The sequence below is a fragment of the Bombus flavifrons genome, chromosome 9 (genome assembly GCF_040668555.2).
Source record: "Bombus flavifrons isolate JBK064 chromosome 9, iyBomFlav1_principal, whole genome shotgun sequence".
Classification (NCBI taxonomy): domain Eukaryota; kingdom Metazoa; phylum Arthropoda; class Insecta; order Hymenoptera; family Apidae; genus Bombus; species Bombus flavifrons.
This window is the reverse complement of record NC_138450.1, coordinates 3890924-3909827: the sequence shown is the minus strand read 5'-3', so window position 1 is coordinate 3909827 and position 18904 is coordinate 3890924. Positions and strand designations below refer to the sequence as shown.

General features: G+C 38.6%; 1 protein-coding gene across 2 annotated transcripts in view; it reads left to right on the top strand.

Annotated features, from left to right (window-relative positions):
• The first annotated feature begins 16097 nt into the window (after positions 1 to 16097).
• The window catches only part of cut (homeobox protein, cut), a 167721-nt gene continuing 164914 nt past the window's right edge, over positions 16098 to 18904 (top strand). For both annotated transcript variants that reach the window (XM_069119798.1, XM_069119797.1), the window contains exon 1: positions 16098 to 16513. The gene's annotated coding sequence lies outside the window, so the exon portion shown is untranslated. The remainder of the gene's footprint in view (positions 16514 to 18904) is intronic.

Sequence of the window (18904 nt, the reverse complement as noted above, 5' to 3'; positions counted from 1 at the left end):
TGCGAATGAATCGGGTTGAACGGAGGGAAAAGCAAAAAGTTTTGAAGCAAAAGCGATTTGTTTGAAATTGTCAATTCGTGATTGTTCGTGCTCTGTATTAATACATATGGGGTTTTGTGGTTTTTTTCTAGCTTGATAGAATCGCAGTACTTTTTGTTTTGATAGAAACTAATGCTTTTTTCGGAATTAATATTGATAGGGAATTTTTCGGTTATTGAAAGATATTGAAATACAGTCGTGTTGGAAAACGAGCAATTTACAATATGTTTCTATCTCGTTGATGTAGTTAGATCCGTGCAGAGAGGATGTACGACGGTATCGTAACGGAAAATGTCGATGACTGATGAGAAGAATGTGTGCTGAAGATATAGTCAAGACATTTCTATACATTTTTCAGTAAAACTTTTTATTTACTGAGTTACTTTACTTTACGATCTACTGCAGCAATACTTGAAATTCCATGATAATTTCTATGCTTACATTCAATATAAAAAGATAATTTATTAGATGATTATTACTAGAACGATTGATTTTTGAATGATATTAAGAAAACGCGAAAAATATTTTTAGAAACGAAAGAAAAGTTGCCTATCCAATTTATCACAATTAATTGATCTAACACAAACAACCTTTCGAAAGCCAAACTGTTTTATTATTATAATTCAAGCAACGGTATTCAGCTGTTAAATAAACTCACGATCGACTAATCTTCCTCTAATCCTTAACTCTAAATCCTTTGAATACTCGTAAATTCTTAAAAATCCTCGAAACTGATACACATGTGCGATACGTCACACACCGATAACATCATATCCTGTGTCAAAAGTCGAAGAATACAAACCCAATTTAGTTGGACGCGAGAAGACAAACATTCCGATTTTCGAAAAACAGGCAACCCGATTGTTCGATTTCCCAAAGGAGCGCAGCTTTTTCCCCTCGACGAAAGTGTTTCTACCTGTCGCCTTTGTTACAGCCAGCGACGTCTCACGTTTCCAGTTCCAGGACGCCCCGTGGATGAAGAAGAACAGCTTGAATAGATATCACTTTCCGTGGCTGGCACACGCAGCTTCTTCTTCGTCGAGCACAATGGACGTCGTCCGAGCTACCTGCAACGACTTTCCTCGAACTCGATTTCTAACATTGATCAGGGACTCGTAACAGTGTCAAACGACTCGTACCACCATCCTTTTCACCAACGAAGGCTCTCGAAATGACTCTGATACGTCTACGAACGTATCTGGGTCGAGAGGACTTTTTTCCTTTCCATAGAGATCAATCGGATGTTAATAGAAAGACCAATCCTTTCTTTGAGGACGTGTTTTATATCACATACCATTCACTGAGCTTTCGTCTGATTCATGGAGTAAGTTCTTTTCTTCTTCCTTTTTCTTTCTTTTTTGAGTAGATCAGATTGATTCGTTCTAGAGTTTGTTGCAGTAGATCGAAGTTTAAAGGGCTAAAAAGATTGTTTGTTCAGAATAAAGGCTTATGCTTTGCAACCATTAATTGTTTAATAAAGCTATTATGAAAATAATAGCACGAGATTGTACCTTTGAAACTTTGCTGGATATTAATTTAAAAATTCAAAATACTTGATTGACTAAAATCAAATTGAGAAGGAAAGAACATTGGCAGGTAACATTTTCCATTAACATTAAAAACATTTTAATATTAAAAAGTGAAATAGTTATATCGACTTTAAATAGTTTATACTATTACTATACTGCTAAATGTATAATAATATAACTATAATTATACTACTAAAAACATAAAAATATATACAATTTTCGTGTTTGCCCTTTTTCAACGCTATCCGCCAACAAATTGCACCAAGTTGCAGGAACTCAGGAAATTGAAGTATACTTGAACGTAGTTAATTTGTCTTGCTAAAAATTACGAACTAAAATTTTCTCTTACATATCTACTTTAATATTCACCAACACGGATAAACACTTAATCTACTGAGAGTGACAGTAGGAAGAATCCAGATATAAGTACTTACGATTCGCAAACCGCAATCGAGAAATCCCAGTCGAAATGTGACAGCCGGTGTCGAAAGGTCGGAGAGTCCGTGTGTACCCCGATTGATAGTAATAGACGAGCGAAAACCACCACTCGAGAATTCAAATCAGCCCGGTGAGAACGGGCTGAGCGTCGGGAATCAAAATACATTTAGGATTTCCACAAAGGGAAAAAGTGGCATTATTCCTAGCCGAGCGACACAAAGGCATTAACAGTGTTTTGCGCCCTTAATATATTATTCCGTTTATCTCTCCTTCTCACCCCTTACATGCAAGCATCTTCGTCCCTTCCTCTCTACGACGCACCCCTTTCACGCCAATAGGCAAACAGAAGAATTCCCTTTCCGATCGAGATCGTCTTCGGTGCGATGCAAATTTCCGCATGCAAATCAGTCGGTATGCAAATATGGCCGAACATGTGTGCCCCGTCCCGTCTTCCCGGACCCTTTTTCCGGCCGAAGATCATCGGTATTTGCATATCTTGGATATTTCCTCTCATTGTATCGGGGCCATTGTACCGCGATCCTCCCGTCTATCCGAACCATTAATCCGAATATCGCTTTGAATCGAACTGCTGCCACGATTGACAGATAGCCTCGAGTGTTCCCAGGAGAATCTGCCGGCAGAGAACATCGTCTTCCGGTTTCTTCGATGCCGGATGCTGCACGGGACTCGATCAAACGTAGACTCGAATCATCGATGCGATGGGGTTGAAGAGGGGAATGAAAAGAATGAAACTCAGGAAAGGTGAATATAGACGTGGTAGAGACTCGTGGGCGTCCTGTTGCACGTTTCTTCTATCAGGCTTTCTCAAAAATTCAATATGAAATTGTAGGAAGATATAATGTCTTCGATGTTTGATTTCTATCAACGCTTTCTATACATAGAAATTGGTGCTTCTGTCCCTTCCTAAATAAAGTCTTCGTGATTTAGACTGATTTTGTTCAATAATTTTTCGTAAATACTTTGAAGGAACATCCAGAACAGCCTTTGACGTATCTTTGAATCTAGAGCCTGCGGATAAATTGAATTGATATTTTTAGTCGTTACTTTTATTTTGAATTTCTAACGAAATTATGAAACAGGTGCCTGATAGCGCTGTTGTATCAATCTTCGCGAAATTTTCATCTATCGAAGACTAAATAATAATCTTGAATAGTAGCAGAAAAACTAAGAATTTCAAACACAACTTGAAAATAGATAATAAAGAGACATATTTCTCCGGCGGGAAATATTTGTATATCTAAAAGCAAATGGAAGAAGATTTCGTAAAATCAAGCGAACGATGATATTAAAAAATGTGTAATTGCCATTGACAAGAAGAATCATCGTTAGCTATTCGATACGTTACACCTTCGAGTAAGCAGCTGCTTATTTAACAGCGACGTAGATCAGATAAAAGGAAGAAACAGCGAACGTGAGAAAAAAAGGGGCGCAGTCCTTCCCGGTTCGTCTGGCATATCAAAATTACGGGACAATCGAAAGCGTATCGAAACGAGGCCCAGAGAGAACGAAAGAAAGAGAAAGTGCGTAAAGAAAAGAGGAAGAGGAAGGATCGCATTATTCTTCGAACGCGATCGTACCGGAGTCGTCATTGTCTGAAACCAGTTCGCGCTGGTGCTTCTTTGCATACCCACTCCTCCGTCGAATCGTAATTATTGGTCCATGCGCATTGATTATTAAACAGCTTATTATAGTGTCACTCCGGCCTTGATCTTCCGTCTGAACGCAAGCGGTACGAAGAAAAAGGAAATGATCGTTGCAGTCTGATCGGCGCGAGTAATCTGAATTGAAAATCGTACGAGCATGGAATTAATGAAAAGCAAAACTGACGAGCGACCGGATGAATCTTTTTATGCTAAAAGAAGGGGGAAAGTATTTCTGTGTGTGTGTGCACGCGTCTATGTGTGTGTGTAAGTGTTTTTAGTTGGTTGTATCGTTAGTTGATTCTTTTGTTGCGTTTATATCTGCGAGGTACACGATACAGGAGGTACAAGAGTAGGTACAAGATACGCGAATAGTCAAAGTATTTCGTCATTTTAAAATAATTTTCTTTTTACCGTAACTAGATATTGCAAGAAGGTTGTCTTTTAAATTTGAACGTCTTTTAAAATTAAATTAAGAAATAGAAAAAAACAAGTGCTTTTTAATTTCTAATTTTACTATGTAATATAAAATGCGCGATATGCAATATAATAAAGTCAAATTTACAAAATAACGTTCGACGAAAATGTTCAAATTATATTACCTATATGTCAAAAATTGTATTTAAATGAGACATGGAAAATTCCAATGGAAAAATTTTTTTTTTATTTGGATGAATTTTACATTCAATTCTCATTGAGAATTATAAGTAAATTTTTCTGGCGTGGTACTATGTCGTGTTTAATAAATGTTTATCGTGTGTTTGATTCTAGTTGAATCTAGCGCTTAACCCCTTAATCTACAACTGCAGGCATAGCCCGTAGTACGATGATCGGACCAAATATAATATATAATATAATATGTAATAGCTTGTTTACGTTTTCGGCCCAAAATTCTCGAACGTAAATCGTAGGTTAATAGGTTAAATCTAAAGGGTAATGTCTTTTTAGCCTGCGGATCTGATCCGACGTGTCAAGTAATTAAGTAACTAGTGTGTTTTGGTGGTTGTTAACTGTAATGTTATATCTATTACTGAATTTGGATATTTCTTCTTTGACTGTGGGTATCTTGAGGTCGCGATGTAATGAAAGAATTAAAATTCCCTTCGTTCGCATAGACGTCATATTACCTATTTGCTTACTAAACGTGACAAATTTCAAATACCACCGAAAAAGATATACAAAAGTTGGAAAGAATATCTCCGATGCAACTGACAATTAAGAAACTCGCGTGGAGAACTTTCGTAGTAAGTACGCATTCCGAAAAAAGGTGAAAGTTGAAACTGAACCGAAGACGGACAAGAAAGGCTGGTAATCGCGAAGAAACGTAGTGCAACTTAATCGGAACACGTGGTGTTCTGTGAGAAGGGGGGAGTAAGAGGGAGGCGCGGCGTGATCGTTTTGCAATGTTGCTGAAATAATTGCTCGAAAACGGTTCCGCAAACGGCGAGATAGACGCTGAATTCCTCTTCGCTCTGAATTAATCTCGGCCGGAATGCGACCCCCACACCCGGCTACCCCATTGCCCCCATGGACGCTGGACTTTCATCACGAATGGCTTTTAGGGGGGATGCAATTGTCCGCATTGCCGAGTCGATGCGCTTTCCGGCGTGCGGCTCGTGTTCGTGGAAAAATTTCCGCGACTTCCGGTCGATATTGCGCCCATTCTTCGCGACTTGCCTGCCCGAAGGATGCGTTTATGAGTTTCTCGAGCACATTGCCCCCTTCTTTCCACTTCCTGAAATTTCATTAATTAGACGTTCCTTCGGTGTTTCATGTTTTTTTTTATCAAATGTTTGTATCTTTCGTAGAGTTTTGCTAGAATATTGTTTGAGTGTTGGGTGATTTATTAGTTGGCGTAAGATATTGTTAGTTGTTAATAGTTAATTTTTGTTGCAAGTATTCGTTATAGAAATGAAGTACTTATTATAGAAATATTATATTTGCGTTGAGTTAAGAAGGTGAATTTTTTTTTTTTCTTAATGGTAACTTAAAACATTTCCCACAATTCTTGAAATCTCTGACGATATTAGGAATCTGTATGAATGTGAAACGATACAATGTCGACACTGAATTTCGAAACGCACGAAAATATCGCAAAAATTCAAGAAAGATCGAAGCCGAAATTTTGCATCGACGCTGTTATTTCAATAAAGTATGTTACTATACATTTTACACCTGCTTTCGTTACCGTTAACACGTGTGGGGATGAACGTTACAACTGTCGATTCCGTAGAACACGTATACAAGACAGAGACGTTATTGCTTGTCAGTAAAAAAAGACACGAATCAATTTGGAAATATCACGATCTTCGACGAGTGTTATCAAGTTGGAACGAATCAATGTTTGCGTTTCACGCAGTGTTTTCCAAGCGATGAATTGCAATGGCGAGGCGGTGCGTTGTGCAAGCGCACGCAATTACTGTGCAAACAACACGTTATACGATCGATGTATGATATTCGATTATTATACAATATTTCGCTGAGAAAACAAATAGATGATCGAATACGATCATTGCGTATTTCCATATTTCCATCGGACGCGTGTAATCTCCTCGATTGAGACTGACGTTTTATGATCGTCGTAGAGATTATTTTTTTCTTTTAATAAGCTACATAAATTAACATCAGAGATAATATTTGTTATTCGTATAAATACAATTAATAGAAGGATCGATCTCGACACGAGACTGTGAGAAATTCAGAGCAATCGTTACTAATTTGGCAGATAATATTTGTATCGATAATTACAACAGTTTATAACGTTAAATTAAAATTGACATAACTTACTTGATATTTAATACAAATAAATGACTGATAGTTAGAATTCTGTATTATATGAGGATGGCAATAACAAATGCATTTTAATTTCTAGTACAACTACTTATGGATAATATAGCTTACTAATAGGGAAATTTAACTTGAATCTTCTACCTTCCGTTTTAAATTACTTTTCACTTCCAAGTTCATTTATACATTTATAGTATCTATGACGCTATGTTACTTCACTACGTTGTTATTATTAAAACATTCGTATTGCCAACATATAATATGTATATTAACATTAGTTTTATCCCTAACAGATTATTAAGCGAAAAATATTTTACATTTCCTTCCATATCCTATTCATTCTTATTCCAAAATGTTTCAAACAATTTAACTACAAGTCTACTTTTTAAATACCTCCATCGAGTTACCTCTTATCGTCGGACAAAACAGCACTGTTCCACACCGTAACATACGTAACCTTTGTTTCCCAGTAGCCCGGGCGAAACCCGAAATTAATCAATAAACAAAAACAGCCTGGCATCGAAACGAGTTGTATTATCGGTGTTCCCAGTAGGTTCACCCTTTAAGTGCGCAAAAACGAGACCCAGAATCGAGCAGTAGCACCCTCTTGGAATCGCATGAGTAGCGATATAAAACGAGGAGGATCGATAATTCAAGCTGTAGCAACGTTTTTTTCACGATTCGTGGCTCTGTGATCGATGCTCGATGCTAATGAGCAGCGTCGAGTGACACTCTGCCTGTATGTTTATTAATCACCGGGTCCGTTTCCCATCGGCAAACCGGCCGGACTAGTTCGCAACCCCTTTCGGTATCGTTTCGACCGGCTTCCTGATCGATCTGTATTCCCCTTTTTTTCAAAACAGTAGCCGATGCACGCAATGCTTTTACTCATACGCTACCGTTAATATCTCGATGCGTCAGTGGATCTGTAGCAACAGTGTAGTTCTGTCAAAGATTAACAAATTAACGAAGAACCAATGAATAGAAGCGATAGTTATCTAGAACAGAGATACCTAGAATTTTTTTAAGAGAAGGTGAAAAATTCGGGTGATATAGATTGAAATAGATACGCTTCAATATGAATTTAGAATGTTTAGATTATAACGAAGTATCATTCGATGTATCATAACGTACTCTGATACAGCAAAATAACTTCATAGATTACACATTGTAGTAATTTTTAAATTAATCGTTTCGACACATAAGTAGCTTAACACTAGAACTATCACATTAGTCAAATTGTCTGGTTTTACAAATTTATTTTAAAATTCCCACTTCATGTAATAACTGAAAAAATAATATAATGAATTTTATTTTGCTTTTTATGTATTCAAACTCAAAATAATTTTGTATGAAGGCTGCTTATACCAATACCAGCCAAAATGACTGGTACTTGTCAAGGTGTAAAAGGATCCTGCAATCTGTTTATCGAACCTCAATTAACCAACTTCCTCGTTTTGTACAACTTCCCACACGTTTCTTAAATTTTTACTGCGTATCATCCTATATGATGATATCAGTTATCAGGAAAATTCCGGATCGATCGCTGGATTGCTAGATGTTAACACTAGAAATACCACGCCAGTCAAAGTGACTGGTTCGACAATTTTATAAATTTTATAAATGTGCCAACCCTCGTTTAGGGATCATGGTCCCAGATGGATTAATAATACCAAAAATGTACTTCATAGCATGGGATTCCTTCTGTAAGAAAGTAATAAATCAATAAATATAAAATATTATTACGTATTTTTTAAAGACCAGTCATTTTCACTGGTTTTGGTAGAAATAGCTTCGTGTTAACTATCGGTAGTTCTAGTGTTAATCATAAGATGCAATCGTACTTCTCAAATATATCGATGCGCAGAAACGCATAAAATTAAAATACTCAGTCAATTACGTCCTATAATATCTTCTCTGTGTATAATATGAAACACTCGCGTGCACAAGCATAATAATCACGAAGAATAAAATCATCGTGCATTCCTTTATCCCTAATTTTGCGATTGAATTACATCATGTCAAAGGTAAGCAAATGTCCGAATACTTTGAAACAGTAGTGTGTACACACCTGTACGTATACATATAGAGACACACACACGTATATACAAGCGCGGAAATTAAGCGGCGTCTTAGGAAACGTCTTAATTAATCCTCTGAAACGTCTATCGCGAATTGCTTCTTGCAGCGGCAATTAGGCGAGATTACGACGTTGCACAACAGGCCTGAGAACGGCGTCGCGGCAACGGCCGAGCTTGAATTTTGCTTATCGCGCGACAACGGACGCTTCGAAACGATGTGCCTACCGATACCTCCCTAGGGAATTGTCTTCTTCCGAAGTTTATTGACGTTCTTCAGGGAATTTAGACGCTCGATCAAAGAACAGTTTCAATACGAAGTTACGAAGCGATAGAATTTTTCTTATTTTTGTGATGAACGAAATGTTGGTTAATGGAATTAGGAGAAGTCAGTTTCAGAAGTGTGTTTTAACGTTTGGAATCCAATAGATGTGATTATTCAAGTTTTGTAAGTATACGGACTTTGATATAAAGTGACATTATTTTATGAGAGGTGGTGATTTTTATGTAAAATTATTATTTTAAAATTAATATTCCGTATCCTCGTGCACTCCTATGAAGCGCTATATGTCGTAAGATTATTTCGATTTTGAAAAATTGTTCAACTTGCGTAAGCCGAAAATATTTTCATGCATTTGTTTCAGGAAGGAATTATATTGCATGGTGCGTGTCGAAATTGCGCATATGTTTACTTTATACGTACACGCACTTATTTCTTGACACGATGATTCGTGTATTGCTGTAGCAGCAATCGCGAATCGAACATTTCTATCAGGAAGTCGATGGTAATATTATGTATCATTTGGTTTAAAGTCTGTATCATGAAACACGACTGATGCATAAAATCGTATAATCGCAAAATACGATGGGAAAAGAATGCTAAATAAAATAAGCTCTAAGTTTCAGAAATTCAAGAAGCCTAGATATTAGTCCGAGCTTGAAAACATTGCACGCAGGAAGACTCTTCTCGTATCGTAGAACCTTATGCGCAGAAAGATTCTCGTCTTCTAGAACCTTACACGTATCGAGTATCGCGAGACGCTTTGAAATTGATAAATTTCTCAGTCTGATGAATCAACTGCGAGCTTCATCGAACGAGCTGACAAACAAGCTTCGAAACTAAAACAATCAACGCTTGAACATTATATTTACATATTTTTCAAAGACATTTATTACACTACTAGCTGAAGCAAATTTTAGCCAACCATCGTCAAACAAAGCTATTTTATTTCAAGTCTGCTTCGCTCACCTCGTAATATTAAGAACTGAATTTTATTGATTCAAATTACATCCAAATCTAATATCTTCACACTTATGAACTTTTCACGTTACTATGCTAAAGCTATGCTTTGTTTCGTTCCCTATATTTTACTATAAATCCAAGTATAAAATTAACAAGTGATCGGTACAGAAAAAAAATGTAGCAACCATGAAGAACAAAATCATTACAAATCATCTCGTCCATAACTCTACAATTAACCTAAGTATATCGTATTAAAAATGAAAGCTTGTCTGGATGTGGTATACTACGAACAAACAAAACTATCAAAAGACATACCGAAGCAATTGTACTCGAACAACCTCAAAAGCCATCCATCACATATATATGAAAAGAAACAAAAAAAAGGAAAAGAACACTGAAGGAACTCGAAGGAATCAATTTTAGCGAATAACAAATCTAGAGAAATCGACAAATTGCAGAAAACTTGATTGGTTTGAACGAAAATTACTGTGATTTTCCGGTATTCTTGCGCATGTCCTCGATGCGGCGCAAGTTCGACACGGCTGTTTCAGTTTCTTTATTACGCGACGATTACCTTGGATTCCGCGAAACGCGGAACGCTATCGCGTTAATCGTCTGTTCTCTGTATGACTCCGGACCGGGTATTGAGTGTCGCCTCGTACGGCGAAATATGATTCCGTAGACGTTCCTGGCCTACATTGCCACTCATTATATGATCGAAAGTAAACGCACCACGGGCTCTGGCTCTCGACAGAACGACAGGAAACAATGGGTCACGCTGCGGGACGCAGTCACAGAGACCACCGTTTCATCAGGTGTATCGTGCATCCTTCCCTGCTCTCCTCTTTGTCGGCCTAATGTTTCCGAGGGTTCGGGGAGTGGCTCGAGACGACAAGACGGGATCATTCAGGGTCATTTTGGATTTCAAGTGGGAGGAAAGACGGAACGTGGATCCGAGACTTTGTTGCCCTGTGTGAGGTTGTAATGCACGGCTTCCCGTCTTTACTACGTTTGCTGCGCTTAGATGTCAATGGGACCGACCGTGAAAATTGTTGATCATCTTGGAATTAATTATTACAGGATCGTTAAAATCGGAATTTTGCAGTTAAAATCGTAAATGGCACGTACGCATGTAAGTGACTGAAATGAAATTTACGACACGCATCTATCGATCTCGCTATTTAGGTACATAATTTACCATTTCAATTTCTCATCCGATTTTGCTATTTCCATTTGAAGTATGTGTCCGTATTTAAATGTATCCAGATATTTATAAAAATTAATAACTACAAGGTTTGCTTCGACATTATTGAAAGATCATATGAATCATTGCGAAACCATATTGATCAATTGCATGTATTGGAAAGTACAAAAATGTGAAGATGTCATGAAAACTGTCTGTTAAATTGTAACTGTCTTGGAATTTCTCGTTATTTATTTCATTATCTTGCAATGAATGAATTTATAAAAGTAAGTCATTTGTTCCTTCAGAATTGATTATCAATGTATTTATACAATAAAATTAAGAAACTAATTAAAACTTGGCCACTTTGGCTTCCGAGAGGCTCACATGTAAAACTCTATTTGAGATTGTAGCTTGACGCGTTTATGGTAGCGTTCACGAATGTTTAAAAAATGTTGTAATATCTTGTAAATTAATACATTTGTTCACACAGATTATATATGTAACACATATTTATTTTTTATGTATATAACATATAGAGATGCACATTCAAGGTTGGTAAGCGTAATGCTAAAATTATAGTAAGCCTGAACATGTGTTAAAGTACGTAGACTCGTATTTTCAAAGTGTACGCCAATTTCCCGGTTTCGCGAAATATCGTTGTTCAAGTTTCTTTTTCTTTTTAATAAGAAGACAAGTGTAAATGCTTCATGAAAAGTATGCCGTTACAGACATTTAAGGCTTTGCATTACCCAAGGAAGAGTTTCTTTGTGTACTTTCAGAGGAAAGTAATGCACAGCAGATGGCCGTGCCCAACGCAAAGAACTTGGATCTTATTTCGTGAGATCCTAAGAATTGCATTCGAATGGCATCAAGTGGCAAACATAACTTAAAACTTCGTTTTAATCCCTTTCCACCTTGCTTCTGACGCTTACCTTAAGTGTACCATCGTAAATATGTGGTAATAACGATAAAGCCAGAGTGTACAGCAATTCAATGTACATAAATGTGCAATCAAAGAAACATCATATCGAATACATGCGCTCTTTTACCTTGTTTTCGTATACATAATTGGATTAGTAAAATTGGTTACACTTGAATGTTTAGTGATTAAGAAGAAAAGAAATATGTAATTATCAATATATGTATATTAAGTAATAAAAAGCATTCAAGTTGCGACATCGTTGTATCACCGTGTACGTGTATTGAACTGATATCGCTAACAGGCAGTTACTTATTACAAATACAGTGCAACCACAATTCTGAGAGAACGAGTTACGAAACGATTTAGGACTAAATCGAGGTATTATACGTTGTTTAATTATTGTTTCTACCTTGATTGCATTTCTTCTTGTTTTGAAAACTCGCGACAAGTTACAATATAAACACACATTCAGACTCATGTCCGACTAACATACCGTTATTCACCACACGAATAATTTCCAATAAAACAAATGAATATTAAATACCAAGAACACCAAAACGAAAATCATTTCAACTAATAAGAACTACGAATCTTCTTTAACCAACGGCCAAAGACCAAAGAAAGTAACTAAAAAAGCAACGCCAACGATCTGCTTAAATTTCTCAAATTCCAAACACCCATGACAAAATACGGAAAAAAAGGAAAAAGAGTGGCTTACCAGTAAAAGAGCAGGATGCAAAAGTTTCCGTTCCCGTGGTCGAAACACAGGCCCGTATCGACGATCGCGAGCGTCGTCCCCCACTCTTGACAAAGAGATGGAGAGAGAGAGAGAGAGTGAGAGAGAGAGTGGAGGGGGAGAGAGAAAAAAGCGACATCCCCGTTGACATCTTCGCGGCGCAAGCTATGAAAGTGCCTATACAGGTTTTTGAGACGGTGAAGCGAGCGAAGATAAGGGTGGAAAAACGTCGGGTCGTGTGATCGTCGTGAAAGCGGCCGGGTAGTGGGGGATCACGAGGGGTTAGAACCTGCGCCTAAGTTTACCCTTTCCCGGCGCATGCTCCTGCACCACTTTTCCCACCCTGTCGCCGAGGTTTGACTCCCGATATGATCGGAAAAAGGAGCCAGAAGCTAAACTGCCACCACCACCGCCACCCCCTGCCCGCCACCCTCGTGAACTCGTTTTCAGCCCCTAGTATTTTCTGTCGTTACCGTGCCCGCTAAACTACGACCATTTGGATTCATTGAAACTCGCGGCCATCCCGCGAAACATCTTCAAACCGAAGATACACCGGAAAGGCACATCGGAAATTCCATTCACTTTGATTTAGGTTCGAGCTTGTCGAACTCTTGGAAATTTTTGCGGACTAGGTGTTTCGAGAACGGGGAATTTGTGACACGTAGTTATGGAAAATTTGTAACGGATTATTCGTTTTTTTAATTTGTTAAGCGAGGAATGTTAGTTACCAGGAGTTCTTTCTGATCTCTAATAATTAATACATTAAATTTTTTTCTTTTTGAATCCTATATTTTTTTAACGAATTATATCATTTGACACATAGGAGTAAATTATATTTATATTTGGAAACATTAAAACTGAGTTATATGAAATTGATTAATTTTTAAATGCCTTTTATTTTCTGATCGATAAGAAGCTCTTGATCGAAGATCCGATTAATAGGTTAAAGATAAATTGCGTCCTTGTTGAGAAAGAACCTACATTGTTGTTTTAATGCAGAAAGGATAGTAATTGAATAAAAAGTGACAGGCTGTATAAAAATTATGGTTTATTACCACGTAAACTGGACGGTGATGAAAGAGAACGTAATTAATACGTTGTTGATGATTTAAATGCTTTTTTTTAATTTTGCACAAGTTTCAAGCGTTTGTTCATCTGTAATAATGGAAAATGAAAGATTCAGTTTTATATCGTCTAGCGAGTTGTACATTTTTTAACCTGTCATTTATGACAACATAAACCACCTTTTATAATGTATATTGAGTTATTGTGTTAATCATTCTATATCTATCCTGTATATAGTGAGAGCAGAATTATAATTCTACGATAAATTCATATTAATAAATTCCATTTCAACTTATATCAAATAGTAAAAATTATTTAGGTAGAATGAAAATTTCTTATTATAAATTTTTTCAAACGAACACAGTCACGTGAAGGTAAAACGAACTGGACAATGGACGATAGATTTCTTTACATATAATTCGGACAGAAATAATTTATTCTGTATTTCCATATTCTTGCCCTCTTGTATTAATGGAATGTACTATCCTATTTCTTCCCTAATCGTACTGCAAATGTAATATATGGAAAAATTGCAATAATTACACGTGAAATATTACAGAGGTTAATTGTAATTCTTGTAGAAAAGTTCATTCTGTTCATAGACAAATAGATGAATGAATAATTCGCAATGTGTAATCTACAGACATTAATAATTACTGTTACCATAGCAGTTAACATCGTTATTACTGTTACGACTATTTCTATAATCCTGAAATTGGTGTTACGAAACCTGAATCTATTCTAGAACGTAATATACAAGTAAAATTACGTTATTTATTATTCATTAAAAAATGTAGATCTCGAAACAATGTATAGATAGGCAATGACTATATACATGTATATATATTAATAACAATTAAATTACAATATTATACAAATATTATTATTGTCATAATTATATTTAAAATCATTAACGTTTTTATATTTCTTATCTCTACTATGGTTTCTATCGCAAATGTTAATTCTTTCTTTTAAAAAATTGCGACGAACGAACTTCTATCTGTCAATAAAAAGCGCAAGATAAGAGATCAACTGGAATGTATTTTCTTTCAACGATACTTTTTCGAAACTAATTCTCGAAATGGAAAGTCCACGTGAACTTTTCCGCCAGAAGAGACTACTCGATGCAAGAAATGTATTCAGGAACATTTTCCTGCGATGAAAAATTTCCTAAGACAAAGTATGAAGTATAAAAGAAAGACGACCCACATGAATTCCTTTCGAGTTATCTAAGTTATCTCAAAAAGTTTTCCTTTCGATAGAGCAAACCGAAAGACAATTCCCTGGTGAAAAATTGCACGCTGCTCTTCTCTTTTTCTTATTTCTTTCCTCGTAATGAACCTTATTCAAGGTAGGGAACCCGTGACCTTAGTTTTGTGTCGAAAAATGTTTGATACATTTACTGCACGATGGAAATGTTTTTTCCAAATTGCCCAGAAAACGCAGCACCTCAAGTCGATCATTTTCGTATTAAACGTCTGGAAAGATCATATGCGTATTTCTATTTTGGTTACAGAAATTCCGATGTGTTTTAGCTCCATACGTATATATCTTAAGAAAAGCTATTACCGTTGTCGTTGAAATTTGGTTTTGCTACTTGAAACACCTGCCGATATTTATGATACGCTATAAATCATTACATATTTTCTGTATAAGATACATAGTTATTTTACTAATTCCTCGAAAGAATCCTCTTTCGTAATTAACGTTTGAATACCACGATCGTCGTTTAATAACAGCAGAGTACTTTCCATCTCCAAGACAAAACGTAGAATTATTTCTAACGCGTTCGCAACTTCAACAATCCTCTTCGCAAGTAACATTCTCTCAAATACCACTGCTATTACAAATCTCACAAAGTTCACGCTTCCTCAAACAAAATACCATTTTTCATACGAAATCTTTAAAACTCACCTTACATGATACTATACGTACGAAAAAAACGAAAGAACACTCACAAATGAAACGTTAAAATCAGTCTCACTTGCCTCAAACTCCTTCGCAACTACGCCGTAATCCGCTCTTCCATACAAAATATCTCATTTCCTGGCAAAAGCAACAGCAACGCGACTAATCCGTGTGAAAGTGCATACGCATAAAAGAAGCAACAAATCACTGCCAGGAATGAGCCTGCTGGTACGCAAAGTTCGGTGGAATCCGAAGGCAACGAGAGGCGGAACGCAGCCCTTCTTTCCGATCAGGCCGTTGAAGTCACCGATACTTCCGATAGCTGATACAGCGCATCGTGTCCTCGTGGCCGTTGCTGGAAGGGGTGCCGGCTGGTGGTGGGGGTGGCCACCCTTGCGTTTCTGCGGCTGGTTTGGCCGCGCGGCCGCGCCGTGGCGCCACCGTACAGCCTGCGCGGCGGACGTCCCTTGGCGCCGCGCCGCTCAACTTTTGTCCAACCGTAAGTGGCTGGCGGCCGCGTGAGACGCTCGCTTTCGCGCATCGCGATGCGACACGTTGCCATCCAACGCACTCACCGGACGCTCGTTCCTCGCGACAATCCGTCACCGCGAGAAAACTACGGATTTCGATGAACGAACGAACGAAGAGGATATACGGCCACGGACAATAGTTTCGCCGGGGTGGAAAAGTGCGTGGCTGGAGGGATGACTGCGAGGGCTGCAGGAGCCGAGCGTTCGAGTTAGTCTCGGCCAGAACACAGGCCCAGTAGGATCTACGTGCACGCACTGGAGCCGCGTACGGTGCGTGGACTAAGGAAACCGAGGGTTAGGAGAGCCTCCCCACCCCTTCACTGGCCGCGATCGCGAGTTTCGCATGCGACGATTATTGTGCCACGACCAACGGACCGCTGCCAGTGCACAGGTGATTGTTTGTGCTAATTATTGTGCTGTGACTGTGTTCCCCATCGCGATTTCGCAGCAAGGTCGACGTTATCGCGAGAATATGTTTAGTTTTCGTTTCTATTCGTTGTTATCGTGTCTGGCGTGAAGCAACTGCAATTGGTAGCCCTTTGATCGCGATCTCGCAGCATCTTCAGCCAGTTCACGCGCACGCACGTGCAGCCGTGCCCTCGGATTATCTGAAAGCCGAAACGCGACCGGCTCGAACGTGACCATCGGACGGATTCCTGATCGTCGCTTGCTCGACTCTATCTCGACCGGTCAACCAACTCGGCCTCGACAGAGAGAAAAAGGAACGCGGAGAACCCGAGAACCGAGTGATAGCGCCTAGCTGACTGTTAGAATCTAGCCGGCGTTCTTGGCCAGCATCGAGCTACGCCGCAGAGCTGATTAAGTCCTAAGAAACTGCGAACCAGCAAATCAACTTGAAAATACCACTGTCGTTCATCTCATCGTTGTTTTCGAATCGTTCGTGTCGCTCGTCGATTCAGATATTCTTCTCGAGTATTCTTCGGTGGTATCCTTTGAAAATTTGTCCTCATGAAGTGATTCGTGCGACGATTTTGTACGTTGAATATCTTCTATTTGAAATACATTTTTGTGCAAGGAATAGCTCGTACATGGTACAGAGGAATTTGCAATGAATTTTCCTTGGAAGAGAAATTTTTGCAGAGGGACGCTTGTGACAGTTTAGAATTGATCGTCGAAACGTTTCGTCTGGAAAGAAAATTTGACGAATTTTCCACTTGGGACTGCTCTAGTCCAGGGAATATTCCTGTGGTTCTCGTGGAGGACAATTTTATTTGATTCGGTTCTCGTCGATTCAGCTTGTCGCTGAAAGGAAATAAAAATTTGTTGCGTTCTAAGAAACTGTAATCCAAGTCGTTGATTTTTTGCAATGGTAGTGATTGGAAATTTCGTTGGAAGAAAATTCGTTAATCTCCCGAAGGACGTCTCGTAACATCCATGCAAATTTTTTGAAACTTCGTTCCCGCTTTAAAATACTTTTCACCAAGTGCACCACATGCTCGGTCAGTTTAATTGCAAACAATCTTCCTCAAGAACTTGCCTCGGAGTGACCTTTCGCCTCTAACGAATTCGTCGAAAGTAACCAAATTTTCCTCCAAAAATTCAGTGATTCTACATTCCTGACAGTTCTTCGAGTAACGAATTCCTCTACGAACTTCTCTAAAAACGTCGCTCTCCTCTTCAAAACGTTCGACACGCTCAAAATTAAAGAGAACAGATCAAATTTGAATCAATTTAAAAACCGTGTTTCCTTGCACTATTAGCTTTCTTCTAGAAACGTAAAACCGAGATAATACAATTTTTCTACAAAAACATCCCTAAAACGTGTTCTCCACCGTAACAAACCAGTGCATCGTCGAAGATTACGCGCACCAATGAAAAATCTCATCGTCGTGTTCTTCTAGTCTGCCGCTGCGGACAGAAAAGCTCGGCTCGGAACCCCCGTTTCGCGTGCAGCAACCCCGCGTGCAGCGATCGTCTTATCCGACGAAAAAAAATCCGCACGATGTCCCTGAGCGCGGCTCTTGAACTTAGTAGTGTTGTGCGCATCCTTCGCTCGCCTGAAGATATTGTTACAATCGCCCTCGAATAGCGTCGCGTTGCTTTTCGAACGGGGGTCGCGACGCGAGGGGCCGCGGGGGCTGTCGTTTATCGTCGACCAGTATATTGAGTAGCGTGCGACCGCGAGAAGAAAGCGAGTCCAGGTGCTGCGACCAGCGAAATTCCACCGGCGAGACAGTCATCCAGATTCGCCATTTCCATCGCTTCTTTTTTCTTCCATCCGCCAGCTAACCACCCCTTTCTTCGGCCAGCTCATGGTCAGCTTCGAATCTTTTTTCCCCTGGCTTTCTTTTTTCTTTCTGATAGATGTGCTCGATATTGATCGAACAGCGCGTCTACGCTCCACTTTTGCTGCAACGTATTTCAGTGGTGGATGATGTTTTCGAGTATTTTGTGAGTGATAGGTGTTTAGGTTGGTTAGGGTGGTTGACGATAAGGGGGTGTAAGGGACTATTCAGTGCTTAACAGGCTTAGCAAAGCGGTATTCCCGCGCAGTGTGTGTGAACCATTTGATGGAAGACGTTCTTCGGTGCAACGTATGTAATGGAGAACGTAATGAAAGATACTAGTGCGGTTTTGTGAAATTGTTTCTTTTCTTTTACTCTTCGGTGGACATTGAAAAGTGAGAAGGAAAATTCGAAATTATTATACTCGGTACCTTCCGACTACCACTAGGTGCAGGTACAAGGTAAAGAACACACGAGAGAAATTATTTTAGCAAATACTGTTACATATGGGGAGAGGAATTTTTGGAATAATTCGC